At 51.9% G+C, this 13,916-nt stretch overlaps 1 long non-coding RNA gene across 1 annotated transcript; it reads right to left on the reverse strand.

Annotated features, from left to right (window-relative positions):
• Nucleotides 1-5,447: 5,447 nt before the first annotated feature.
• On the reverse strand, nucleotides 5,448-11,450 carry LOC134423518 (uncharacterized). The gene is made up of 3 exons (XR_010029143.1): nucleotides 11,173-11,450; nucleotides 7,441-7,600; nucleotides 5,448-6,614 (listed from the first exon to the last, which is right to left on the reverse strand). It is a non-coding gene; the product is annotated as an uncharacterized LOC134423518 (long non-coding RNA).
• Between the last annotated feature and the right edge of the window lie 2,466 nt (nucleotides 11,451-13,916).

Raw genomic sequence — 13,916 nt, forward strand, 5'->3', positions numbered from 1 at the left:
TGTGGGGGACGCAGGGCCCAGCTCTGCCACAGCCAGCCGAAGGCACAGCTTCCTTCCACCCCTCTCCTCCTCCTCCTCAGGCGGCTCCCAGCATGGCCTGCAGCCAGGCAGCCACCCACGGGGCCTGCCTTCCTCACAAACACCACCACACCTGCCACAGAAACTGCTGTGGGAGCCCTGCAGGCTGCCACGGGCATCCCACAGGCACACCCTGCATCACCGGGGATGCTCTGCCCTGCCCAGCTCCATGCACAGCAGAAACCAGCTGCCCACACAGGTGTCTGCCTGACCTCCAGACATCCAAAAAAGGCTTCACTCTCCTCCTCACTTCAGCAGCACCTTGTGCCAGCCTTCCCCAGGTTCAGGCCACTGCTTGGGAGATGACATTCTGACAAATGAAAACCTGTAAATTCAGGTGCAGAGGTGACAGATGTGCAAACCCAGACATCACACCTGGCCACGTGTCAGGGGGTGAAGCACAGAGCTCTGCAGCTCGGATCTGGGGAGACGGCCAGGGCATCTGCCAGCACACATGGGGCTGATAAAAGCTAAAAGGAGGACAGCAAGCAGACCCTACAGGAGGAGTGGCTTCCACTGCTGAACCAAAGGCAAGTGTGGTCTCTAAGAAAAGCCTGAATCCAAAAAATGCCCTAGTAGGAGACCGGGAGCATCCCACAGAACAAGCTGATTGCATTCCTGTTTTATTGTCTGCCATAAGCAGCAAGCGTGGTGTTCAGCAGCCGAGAAACTTGAGTTAATGATCTCTTGTAAATTTCAGTACTTGCAAGAAAGGTTTAACAAGAATTTTCAAACCTGCAAAGTTGGAATATATGCTAAAAACATGGCAACATTAAATTTTTGAAGCCTGACATTCTTTTAATTCATGGTATGGGCAATAACTTGCAATCAACAGTAGCAACTCCAGACCCTCTCCTGCAGTTGTGCTAGCCACAAATAAGGTTCTGAGCAGGGCAGAAAAACCAATGTCACAGAACAAAGGAACCTGAAGTGCCCTCCCCCTGGAATTTGCTTTTCCAGGCTCCTCTCTTTGCACATGAGTGTGCTTTGGGGATCCTCAGGGCCAGGTCTGGAAGGAGCAGAGCTGTCCCTCCCAGTGACGCAGAACAAAGCCCAGGTTGCAGCAGATCCTTTTCATTTCTTGCAGGGTGCCTGTTCCCTCCCCTTGGACAAGCATCTGTGCCCACCAGTTACATCAGCACCTTGCAACCTCACCCTCACCTGGAGAAGAGCTTGGGGCACTCTGTGCACACAGCTTCCCCCTGGAGTCACAGGAACTGGGAAGTCAGAGTTCAGCCCCAATTTTACCTGGCACAAACCCACGCCACAGGAAGACACCCCCTTCCCTTGCCCACTCGTGGTGCTCTCTGCATGGCCCCTGCCCTCCCACCACTGCCAGCTCCTTTCCCACTGCACATGTGGGTTGAGTGAACTCACCCATGCTAAAACACCGTGTTGGCTTCTTTTCCCAATGTACTTGTGACTTCTTAGCAACTGCTCCCTCAAGGAGAAAGGATATGTTCATTGTTTGTTTTTTTTTTTTTTTTTCAAAACAGAAGGTACAGTACTTAGTTCTGCATCTAGAAGTAGTGGTTCAATAATCTGAATTGAGGCATCCTCCAGGCACCTCCCCTAACACCCATATGGATCAATGGCAGATGTGATGAAAACCCAAGCAGCTGAGAAGGAACAACTAGGAAAAAACATCAGGACCTTAGGAAGTGTTTTGCACCAGTAACTCTCAGTGGCTGTGGGTGCTTTTGGGTTCATATCTGCATCAGAATTTACAAATTTGGAGGCACAGTTCTCCACGACTGACTTTTGCCAGCACTCTATCAGTAGCTTTTATGGCATGTGTAGGTCAAACCCTGCTTTGAAAGGACTCTGCTTCCTTTGGACATTCTGGCATGACCATCTATGTCAAGGGAGCCAATCTGTCAAATTTTAGAGAACAACGAGCAGCAAGGCACTGCTGGCTCTAATTCCTCACTGAGTGTTCCTGAGATAGTTCCTTAATCCAGATTTCCAATTTCCTCCCACAGAGCATGGCCAATACTTCCCTTTTTCCATCCTCCAGCAGCCATCCCTGTTCAGATGATGCTGTCCAAGTCAGGGTGTTCCCCATGCACTGAACGCAGCTGTGGCACCTCAGCATGGCCTGAAAGGGTAAAAATAGGTACCAAGCTACTGCAGAGACAAATCCCACTTGCTCACTTTCTTGCCCTTGCCATGAAGGAATCCTGTTTGTATGTCCACTGCCACAGCTGGATTTTTCAGCCTGCAGACAGCTTGTCTGCCCAGCCTAGCTTACAGACTCCTGGCCAAGGTTTCATCTCACCTTATCAGTGTATTCAGCATTCTTCAGATCCTGCCTACCCACACCCCTCCCTCTCTGCTTCCCAGGATCCCTTTGTATTCTTGTCCTTATCTAGTGCTGCCTTTTATCCTTCTTGCTTTTTCTTTTTACTATCATTTCTCACCACACACCTTGAGAAGGGTGAGTTTCCTGGAAGAAGGCTTATGGAAAAGATCTCGCCTCCCTATCTGAGCAAGCAAGGGAGCCAGGAGCTATTTACATATTTTCTGATAAGCAGTGAGAATGTCCTGACAGTCCTGTGAAGTCCACAAGGAATTGGTTTCATGCTGTTCTGCATTTTCTGCTTGTCTGTGCTTGCCCAAATCTAATGAACTAACAGTATTAAAGATATTTTACATATTGTTATAACATTATTGGGAGGAGAAAACAGTATCACCATCTTGAATTTAGTTATTAAAGAGATGATACTGGCAACAAAATTATATTAGCATTTCAATAATGAAAATAACTTTTAAAGTATGATTTTCTTATTAATTATCAGTTAATTTCTGCCTACAGTATTACATTACAGCTGCATCTAATTTCTAATTTTTTGTGCAACCATTAGGGAAAAAATTATATTTAATTATATTATTAATTTTAATTATTTACTTTTTTTATATGGACCAAAACCAGGGCTGTATTGAGTTTTTGACAGTTGACATTTTCTTTTCTTTACAACTTTGAAGATCTGGAGCCTCACAAGAAAACTCCCAGTGAGTGAGCTCTGCATGGTGTGAACGCAGCAGATTTCTGAGTATTTTGTGCTCTGCAGCTGAGAAATAAGCAAGGCTGGGCTAGGAGGTAACTAACTACCAGGAGAGAGCTGCTTGCATGACCGCTTCTGAAAACGCAGCTGAAACTCTCCTGGGGGCAGATCCTGAGACTGTAACTGTTTTTGCTCGGAATATTCAAATCAGCCCGTACTGACAACAAACAGAGTGAAAGCCAAGCCAAGCCGCGGTCTCGGAGGAGAGGAGAAGACACGAGCAGCTGTGAGAAGGGAGCACACGAGCTGCCCCTGCAAGGGCTGCCCGCTGCTCTCTGGGAGACTCTCCTTGCCCTGGTGGGAGCTCTCCTGCTCACACTAATTCCATCCTTTCGTTTTTCATTAGATACCCGGCCTGTTATGACTTTCAAAGTGGTTAATTCAAAGTTTCATCTTACTCACAGCAGTTATCAAGCCCTAACACTTGACAAATACCTCAAACACACCCGCTTTGAACCTGGCTTTAGATTACAATATAAAAACTACCCATTTGGTCAACAAAAGTTGGTTGGTCACCTGTCAGTCCCTGACAGCCACACCCATCCTGTCTCTGACAGTCACCTGTTGCAGCATCTGCTGCAAGCAGGATAAAGGAATATATATTCGTTTTCACTTCTCTTAATCCTGTGATGCTCAAAATTCTTGACTTTTGAAAAGGCTTTTCTATAGGTGCAGTTTTTGAAGCAATACAGACACACCATTTGCAATAAAACCCCATCCACACAGGGAGAAATGAGGCAGCAGGCTTCGTTCCAAGGAGCAAATTCCACCATCCCAACCCAGATGAACTTGACCCTTACACAGCACCTTGAAAACACGAGTACAGGCCTAAAACACACAGCTCCACCCATCTATTTGCTACCATACCAGCTCTCAGTCCAAATGTTTACAGGTGAGAATCCCTCTTAACTCTGTTTTTGAATAGTTGCACTCATTCTCATTTTGGCAACAGTGCAAGTTCCGTGTGATACTTCATTCAGCTGAACGTTCCTGAGCTGTTCCTCACCTCGCTGTGCCTGATGCTGGGGGGGGCACAGGCAGCAGGGCTCAGCCAAAGTCACATGAAGCGTGCTGCTGCTAGGCAGGAGCAGCAAGCTGTGGGGAAAACTTTACCAGGTAGTGCACAGGTGTATGTGGAATAAACCACCCTGTACCGTACCACGGGCCCTGCCGTGAGCGGCAGCACCGCGCTCACAGCGCCCGCTGCCAGCAGCCTTGACCTTGGAACGCTCCCGAGGAGGGAGCAGAGGACATTTGCAAATAGTGCACTCGGGCGGAAAGACAAGCCCGGGGCACGTCTGCCACGGCATCGCTGCCGCTGCACAATTCCGCCGTGCAGCCGAGCGCGAACCCCACGGGAGCCGCTCACCGGGGCCAGCTCCCCTCGGCCCGGACTGCGGCTGGCTCAGCTCCCCACGGCCGGGAGCGCTCACCGGGGCTGGCTCCCCTCCTCTCGGCCCGGACTGGGGCTGGCTCAGCTCCCCACGGCCCGGGGCTGGCTAGAGTGGCCGCTCACCTGCCCACGGCCCGGCCCGGGGCTGGCTGCCCTCCCCACTGTTCGCACCGAGGCTGGCTCAGCTCCCCACGGCCGGGAGCCGCTCACCGGGGCTGGCTCCCCTCATCTCGGCCCGGGGCTGGCTCACCTACCCACGGCCCGGACCGGGGCTGGCTCAGCTCCCCACGGCCCGGGGCTGGCTAGAGTGGCCGCTCCCCTCCTCACGGCCCTGCCCGGGGCTGGCTCAGCTCCTCACGGCCCGCACCGGGGCTGGCTCAGCTCCTCACGGCCCGCACCGGGGCTGGCTCAGCTCCTCACGGCCCGCACCGGGGCTGGCTCCGCTCCCCAGGGCCCGCACCGGGGCTGACTCCCCTGCCCTCGGACCGCACCGGGGCTGGCTCCGCTCCCCAGGGCCCGCACCGGGGCTGACTCTCCTGCCCTCGGACCGCACCGGGGCTGGCTCCCCTCCCCACGGCCCGGGGCTGTCTCGAGTTGCCGCTCCCCTGCCCAGGGCCCGGGGCTGTCCGGAGCTGCCGCTCAGCTCCCCACGTTCCGCGGCCCAGCCCCGGCTCTGCCCTCACTGCACACTCTGCCCTCGCTTCCTTGAGGCACCGTGGCATTCATCCTGGTGGATGCTAAAAACGAGTTTCCCTTGGAGTTTTTTTTTTTTTTTTTGTGGAGTTTACTTTAAGAGCATCACTGTCTGCTAAGTCACTGCAATGCTTTCTAGAGTCCCTGGGATATTTTTATACTCGTTCATTATAAGATGTACCAACTGCTACAAAATAGCAAGGGCTGCAATAAGAGCATTACATGTTAAGGATGGCTTTAATTACATACACAATATCTATGCAAATGCCAGATAGCATCTTCTGCATGAAAGGGTTGGTTGGTTTGCCTCTTATCCTCACAGTATGGAATCTTAGTGCTTCTTATGATGCAATATTAATTTGGTTAGACTTAATTTAATTACTTTGGTTGGTAATTAAATCAGCATGTCTTAAATTAAAATAACCAGTATCATCATGAAGTATTTCTGTCACAGTGGCTTCTAAAATATTTCAGTCCGGACTAGATCCCTATTGTTCAAGAGGCTGTGAAAAAAAATGCATTAGAGAAAGGGGCCAGACAAACCCATCTGCCTCTTAATGTGAGGAGGCTACTGCTGAATGGCAGGCACCTGGCACACTACAGGTCCCCCTCCAGGCACCAAAAGCAACATTTTTCTCAGTCTCATCCTACTTTGAATACCTTGACCTGAGTGTCAAGTCCAACATTACACCATGAAGCACTAGAGCAGTGCTTGTCTCACCACTTTCCTTCAGCCGTTTCAGTGTGTTTGGTTAAACCCAGGAGCACCAGAGAGCAAGTTCACAGTGATGATCATCCTGTCCCCCCCAAGTCACTGAGAGGTGAAGTCACTTCAGCAAGGTAGTGTTAACTCAGTGGCTCACCCTTATTTGTACTGCTGCTGTAACTGTGCTAGGAAGCTGGGCTCCTGTTTGAGCAGGACTAAACACACATCAGGCCCTTGCTGAGTCACTGGCACAGGCAGAAGGATTCCAACATCCTGCCACTGGCAATGATGCTTCAGGTACAGCACGCCAGGCAATGGGGGTCTTTGACTTTCCTGCAGGAGCAGCTTCCCCTGATGTGGTCTGGCCAAGCAGGTTTTGAGGTAAAAAGCAAGCATTTACTGCAGATTAACACGGCACATGTGGAACTGCACTGTTTGTTTAACTATGACTATTGCAAAGTGTCATGAGCAAGGTACAGTTACAGGTACAGTGAAGAAACAGAACCAGCCCCACAGATTTGCAGGACAAAGGTTACAAACACAATTTCACCTCAGTCCTCTGCAGGCCATGTGGCACAGTCTTGATTCCTTATTTCTCCTGCATTAATTCATCAGTGAAGCTCGAGCCCACTCTCTCCCTTGCAGCTCTCAGGAAGAGATTGCTTGCAGACTCTCTCAGCTGGATGACAAGGGAAACATTCAGCGTGGGCCAGGAGAACACATACCCAACAGTGAGTTACACAAGCAGTTGTGAGACAGTACTGGAATGTCAGCAAACAGGATCTTTGGGTCTAACTGCAGCTCTGGAGGCAGAGAGCAGCCTAAGTCATCATGAGCAAGAGGCCCCATCACAGCAGCAGGTAGGTTTGCTTTGAGAGGTGACATGGCAAAGCAGATGAGCCCTGCTGCTCTCCAGGCCAGGGCTGCATTGCCAGCTCTGTGCACACACTGCAGTGAGTCTGCAGAGCAGCTGCAGGACCCCTGCCTCCCACCAGGAGGGATGCATGACTGCCTTGTGGAGTGCATGTGGGGACAGCAGCAGTGGGGCCTGTGGAATCACACATCACAGGCTTCTGGGCAGCAGCAAACAGCATTGTGACCATGTCTAACTTCTCCCGCTGCCCTCGCCCTTCCCCTGTCATTGTGTGGGCTGGCAGGCTTGCCAGATGTGTCACAGCCACATGAAATGGGTGACACTTGTGACCCTGCCCTCGTGGCCCCCAGGCTGACGGTCAAGTCTGAGACACAGACCAGCCCAAAAGGAAATGAGGAAGGCCCTACCCAGAACAGAAAGACTGCAGGACCAGTCTCAATGTGTTTGTTTATTCTGCAAGTTTTAAGATGGAAAAACCCCCTGTAATAACAACCAAGCTTGTGAATTCTGTGCTGTGTACAGCAATTCTGTATGTGAGCTCTGCATGTGCTTGCTGATGTCAGTGCCCTGTAACCAAGAGCCACTGCTGCCTATCACACACAAGTCCTCATTATGTTGCATAACAAATTACCTTTGTTGCCTCACAGAATGGCACAGTAGATTTTGTTGTTGCCTGGTGTAAACTTTATTCTTGCGAGTTCCATTCTGCCCTGACGCACTGCTGCTGCCTGACAAGTGCTTCATTTCTGTTGTTCCGCAGCAGAACTCCACAGTGCAGGCGGCCTCAGAGCCTGAAAAACAAGTTCAGAAATGCAGAAATACGCCACCACTGTGTCTGCAAAACAATCGGCCACGTGGATCCTGGCTGCTGGAACACTGGGCTTAGAGCTGCAGCCACACATCCTGGGAGGCAGCACCGCTGCACATTCAGCCCTCGTGGTCATCTGATGTTTTCAGCCACAAGGAAAAACAGCAGCACAGAGGAACAAAGAAAGTGGCAGAACAGCAAAGGAATTTTAAACCGACAAAGAATTCATGGTGTTGGCATTTTAATTCTATATTACTGCCTTTTTAATGGATTTATCCAACTGACTCTCATTTTCAGTGTTTAAGTAGTTTCTAACTAAAACCCATTAGTTACAATGTTCATCTATTAAAGAAGAAAGTGTGAAAATGTTAACAAATACATCATCATGATTACAGAATGTTAAACCTCACTAGACACCCCTGATTCTTGCTTCTTTATATATGTTCAGCACATATTTCAGGGGAAGGAAAACATTTACTGCCAGGCTTCAAACAGTGTTTCCTTTCTTAAAACGTTTTAGTTGGCAGCTTTTTCTGCTGGCACATGACCAATACTCTGGATAAGTGGGAAAATAGCAGTGATATCTACAGGCCAGATTTTGCCACTTCTTAAAATGAGTAATGCTATCTTATTTTCATATGTCCTGGCATTCCCTCTACTCAGAGCACTACTGCAAACTCACTGATATCTGCTCCCTACTTTGGACAAAATCCAAAGAGGAAGAAAATCTAGGCATTAAAAGGGCAAACTTCAATAAAATATGAGAGTTGGCCTGTTGGGATAACCTTAAATAAGGGTAACAAAATCTGGATGCTAGCTTATTTAAAAATACATGTTTTGCCATCCCCTCCTAGTCCTTTGAGAAATGTATGTTCCAATCTCCAACACACACTCCTCTCCTATGCACTCTACAAATTTTTTAGCTGCTTCCTAGTTGAACCTGCCCTTTCATCAGTGCTCCTGTCACCCCACTGCTCACCCCATCTCCTCCACAGCCAAGAAACTCATCAAATAAATCACTGGAGACATTGCTGGACAATGGGTGAATGAACTGCTGCTGAGGGATTGGGGTTTGCCTCTATTTACTGGCTGTAGTTAGAAACACTTGAAGCCAAATTTCAATTACAGGGATAAAATAAAGGCCAGCCCAGTCTGGGCATTTTAAGAGATAATTGTACTTCAGTAAAGCACTAAGGCAGGGCTGTTGTCAGACACTGCTGCTCACAGCTAATGGTGCTGGTACAAAATCTACCTGGGCATGACTGCAAACAGCTTTGGAGAGCCGTCATGGGAATGAGTGTGGCCACTGAAGGGAGCCTGAATGCTTGAGGCACAGGACAGAGAAACAAAAAAATCTTTGTAGGAACCTCAGGTATGTGAGCACTGTACAGCTGTAATTATGTTGTTATTGTAACAGCTACTCCTGAGCTTGTGGAAAAATATGGTGAGCAGTGCTAAGGGAAGGGAGGGAGATTACAGCCCTGCCTGCTTCAGAGTGAAACACCAGCCCTGAAGCTGTCACCTCCTTCACCTTCTCCACATCCTGATGACACAGGGCCTGGGGAATTTCAGATGATGGCTGAAAGACCTGGGATTTCCCAGGAGAGAGAACTAGTGAGTCAAAGAAGACTTGGTAGGAGCATTCAATACAGGAGATAGCAGCTTGGCTCTTTCCTGTCCTGATGTTTGAACACAGGGCTATAGAAGGACATGGAAAGGGTAGAAAACACAAATCTGAAGACAAGTAATTTAAAGTGAGTCCTGAGAAAGTCTGGACCTTAACAAGAGCAGGCAGTAACCCAAGTCCTGTTTACACTTCACACGTTTAGGCACTAACAGCTATTGTATAAGTCCTGCTGTCAGCTCTGGGCTGACTGGTTACCCTCTTCTAAAAATACAAGAACAACATGACTTCAATGCAATTTGAAAGGCAACATTCTAAATTATAAAATTCTTTTCTAGACAGCACATAATTAACCTATGGAACTCATTCCCACAAGATTTCAGTCAAGCTGAGACTCCTCCAAAAAGAATTGTACATGTATTTATTAGCTGGCCCGATTCCACCCAGGGCAAGGGCAGTGAACATTCAATTGGGTACTTGTAAGTGACGCTTTTTAAGTCCCCGTGGAGAATGTGCCAGCAACCCTAAGGACGTCAGCCGTGGGAATGATACACCCAGGGGCAGCAATTCTCCAGGGCTGCCCTTTAACACTTGATTTCTCCTCAACAAGAGACGGAGCTGAAAATTCAGCTCTGCTGCAGCCGGCAACAGCGCCCTCGGGACGTGACCTGCAGCCTTGGCAGGGGGAGTGCACAGGTGATAAATAACACCGTGACCACACAGCTGCAGGGGGTGTGCACAGGTGACAGTGGGTGTGCACAGGTGACAGTGGGCGTGCACAGGTGACAGTGGGTGTGCACAGGTGACAGTGACAGTGGGTGTGCACAGGTAATATAGTGACAGTGGGCATGCACAGGTAATATAGTGACAGTGGGTGTGCACAAGTGACAGTGGGTGTGCACAGGTGACAGTGACAGTGGGTGTGCACAGGTGACAGTGGGTGTGCACAGGTAATACAGTGACAGAGAGTGTGCGCAGGTGACAGAGGGTGTGTGCAGATGACAGTGAGTGTGCACAGGTGACAGTGACAGTGACAGTGGGCATGCACAGGTGACAGTGGATGTGCACAGGTAATACAGTAACAGTGGGCATGCACAGGTGACAGTGAGTGTGCACAGGTGACAGTGGGTGTGCACAGGTAGTACAGTGACAGAGGGTGTGCACAGTGACAATGACAATGGATGTGCACAGATGACAATGACAGCGGGTGTGCACATGTAACAGAAGGTGTGCACGGGTGACAGTGACAGTGGGTGGGGCTCAGTGACAGAGGGTGTGCACAGGTGACAGTGACAGTGGGCGTGCACAGGTGACAGTGGGTGTGCACAGGTGACAGTGACAGTGGGCATGCACAGGTAATACAGTGACAGTGGGTGTGCACAGGTAATATAGTGACAGTGGGTGTGCACAAGTGACAGTGGGTGTGCACAGGTGACAGTGGGTGTGCACAGGTAATACAGTGACAGAGAGTGTGCGCAGGTGACAGAGGGTGTGCACAGATGACAGTGAGTGTGCACAGGTGACAGTGACAGTGACAGTGGGTGTGCACAGTGACAGTGGGTGTGCACAGGTAGTACAGTGACAGAGGGTGGGCACAGATGACAGTGAGTGTGCACAGGTGACAGTGACAGTGACAGTGGGTGTGCACAGTGACAGTGGGCACAGGTAATATAAGTGACAGTGGGTGTACACAGTGACGTGGACAGTGGGTGTGCACAGGTGACAGTGGGTGTGCACAAGTGACAGTGGCAGAGGGTGTGCACAGGTGACAGGGGGTGTGCACATGTAAGAGAGGGTGCGCACAGGTGACCATGGGCGTGCACAGGTGACAGTGGGCGTGCACAGGTAATGCCCAGTGGCCTCACACCTGCAGTGACCACTGACCGCCCCCCTGTGCATTGCTGAGGTTTCCCCCCACCTGCCGAGCTCACCAAGGGTTCGGATTCGCGCTGGTTTTGTCGCTCAGCCGCTCCAGCAGAGCCGAGGCCCCTGCAGAGCCGACACTTGACACACACAGATCTGCTGGGACCCAAATCCCGACCGCGCCGTTTGTGATTTCCGTGCCGCCAAAGCCACCGCTCCCCCCGGCTGCGGCGGGGAAGGACGGCCACGGAGGCACCGGGCCGGGACACGGTGCAGCCCGTGCGCTTGGACCGGGATCCTCGGGGCTCCCCCAGGTTCCTCGGAGCTTCTCCGGACTCCTCCGGGCCCCCTGGGCCTCTCCGGCCCCTCCGCCCGCCCCCGGCCCCGGCCCCGGCCCCGGCCCAGCGCCGGCACCGCCCGCAGCGGAGCCCCCGCGCCCTGCGGCGACACCTGGCGGCGGCGGCCGGGACTGCCGGCTCCGGCACACCGGGGTGGAACAGCTCGGGCACTCCGGGGTGGGACAGCTCGGACACACCGGGATGGGCTCCGGCACACCGGGATGGGCTCGGACACACCGGGGTGCGACAGCTCGGACACACCGGCATGGGCTCGGGAACACCAGGATGGGACAGCTCGGGCACACCGGGATGGGACAGCTCGGTCACACTGCTCCGGGCTCGGTCACACCCCGCTGGGGACGCGGGGCTCCGTTCCTCCCCCTGCCTTAAAGCCAGCGCTCACCTGGCAAAGCCGGACTGGCTACAGCCCCTGTGCAGCATTGTCCCAGTTTGCCTCTGCGTCTCAGGGACAGGGGCACTGCGATGGGACTGGACCTCAGAAGGGGACACATCCTCCTGCACCTTGGCCTGAGAAGTGGCTGAATTGCAGTGGAAAAGCCCTGGAAGCTGTGGGCTTATTTAAGGTGCTCGTTTTAGCTTCACCGATTCAAAAGTGGAAGGGCCCTGTGGAAGGAGAAAAGCAGTTCAGCCTCGGAACCCTGCAAACTGCAAAGGCTGGAAACAGCCCTGCCAGCACAGCACAGGGGCTGAGCGGGCAAAGGACACCTGAACACTGATGTTACTCTTAAAAAAAGACAAAGCAGAGCCTGGGCAGGAGAAGAGAAATGAACCTAGAAAGGAAAGGTAGCATCCAAACAAGTCAATTGAGGAGAAATACAGGAGAGGAGGGGAAGAAGGATTTCACCAGTTTTGCCTCTGCAATTTTGACTCCACTTTTTAGGGCACAAATCTACAAGGCAGGAGCTTCTGCACCTTTTGTAGAGGTGTCTCTTCAGTTTCTCTTGTGGTGAGTTAAGCCTTGAGCCCATCTCCCAAGACCCACCTTCCATGCCAGAAGGCAGTCGAGGCTGCTGGTTCCTCCCTGCTCCAGCCAGTGCCCTGCAGGTGTCCCAGGCAGACCCACAGTGACAGGGCAGGGCTGGCACCAGCCCTCAGTGCCAGTCTGTGGCACAGCTGTGAGCATGGCTGGAGCTGTCCTGTAGCTCAGGTCAGCACTGAGGGCTCCAGGGTGAGCAGCAAGGGGCTCCTGGGCCATGGACAGAGGTGGCTGCAGGGCCCAGGGGAGGCTCTTTGGGCTGATTGGGGTCTCCTCAAGCCCTGACACACAGAGACACACACCTGTGCTGCCTGGAGGCTTCAGGGGCTCCAGGGACCTCACTGCATGGGCAAGGAGGGATCCAAGAGCAAACTGCTGAAAGAGCATGGGGAGAGATCATTCTGATGTGCAGTGGCTGTTTCAGAGCTCTGCCAGGTCTCAGCAGTAAAAGCCTCCTGGTTTTCCTAAAAACAGCCCTTCTGAAGGCACCAGCCAGAGGGACATCCCCCACACCTGAGGAGACGAGGAAAGAACAAGATATTTCAGAGTAACTGCAAAGATCAAACACGCTCTCAGTATTTTACAATGGCATCTGGGATCCCACAGTTAAGCTGGGTTTGGAGAAGTAGCTACAAGTTTCTCCAGTTTTCAGTTCCATTTCAAAACTCTGTGCATTTGCAGCCTGAAGTCTCAAGACAGCTCAAGCTTCACTGTGCTGGGTTTCCTCAGCCTCAACCCCTCTGGAAAACATCCCATGTGCACATTGCATCTCTCCAGATTTTCTTCTCATTCCAAATCTGCAAGTACAAATATAGTAACATTCCATTCTCCTAATGCACACTCACAAGATGTGCTGAAATGTCAGATGCTAAACGGTACAAAAAAGCACTTTAGCACGTTCCTGTTGATGCGCACTGGAAGAGAGAAGGCAGAAACCGCTTGAACATCTGTTGATTTATTAGATCTGAGTACTGCCCTCCTTTCATCTGGCAGCAGCAGAGCCATTAACGCTGCAGCAGCTCATTCGGAGCTTGCCGCAGAGCACAAGGGAACATCGGAGCTCCAGCCCTGATGCTGCGGGCTTGGAGCAGGGCTCGCTCTGTCCCAGGGGGAGCTGCGGGAGCGGGGGGATTGCAGGAAGGTGCAGAGAGGGGTGGGCAGGCAGGTAATGCCCCTGCTGGGGGAGGAAGCCGGGGGGAGGCTGGAAAGCTTCCTACCGCTGGAGCTATTGTGTGCCTGCTTCCTCTGCTGCACAGGCAGGGCCGGCAGCGCTGACGCGGCCGGGATGGAGCTCACACCAACCCCGGGGATGGAGCTCACAGCCCGGGGATGGAGCTCACAGCCACCCCGGGGATGGAGCTCACAGCCCGGGAATGGAGCTCACAGCCACCCCGGGGATGGAGCTCACAGCCACCCCGGGGATGGAGCTCACAGCCCGGGGATGGAGCTCACACCAACCCCGGGGATGGAGCTCACA

This window comes from Melospiza melodia, chromosome 12, assembly GCF_035770615.1.
Source record: "Melospiza melodia melodia isolate bMelMel2 chromosome 12, bMelMel2.pri, whole genome shotgun sequence".
Taxonomy (NCBI): domain Eukaryota; kingdom Metazoa; phylum Chordata; class Aves; order Passeriformes; family Passerellidae; genus Melospiza; species Melospiza melodia.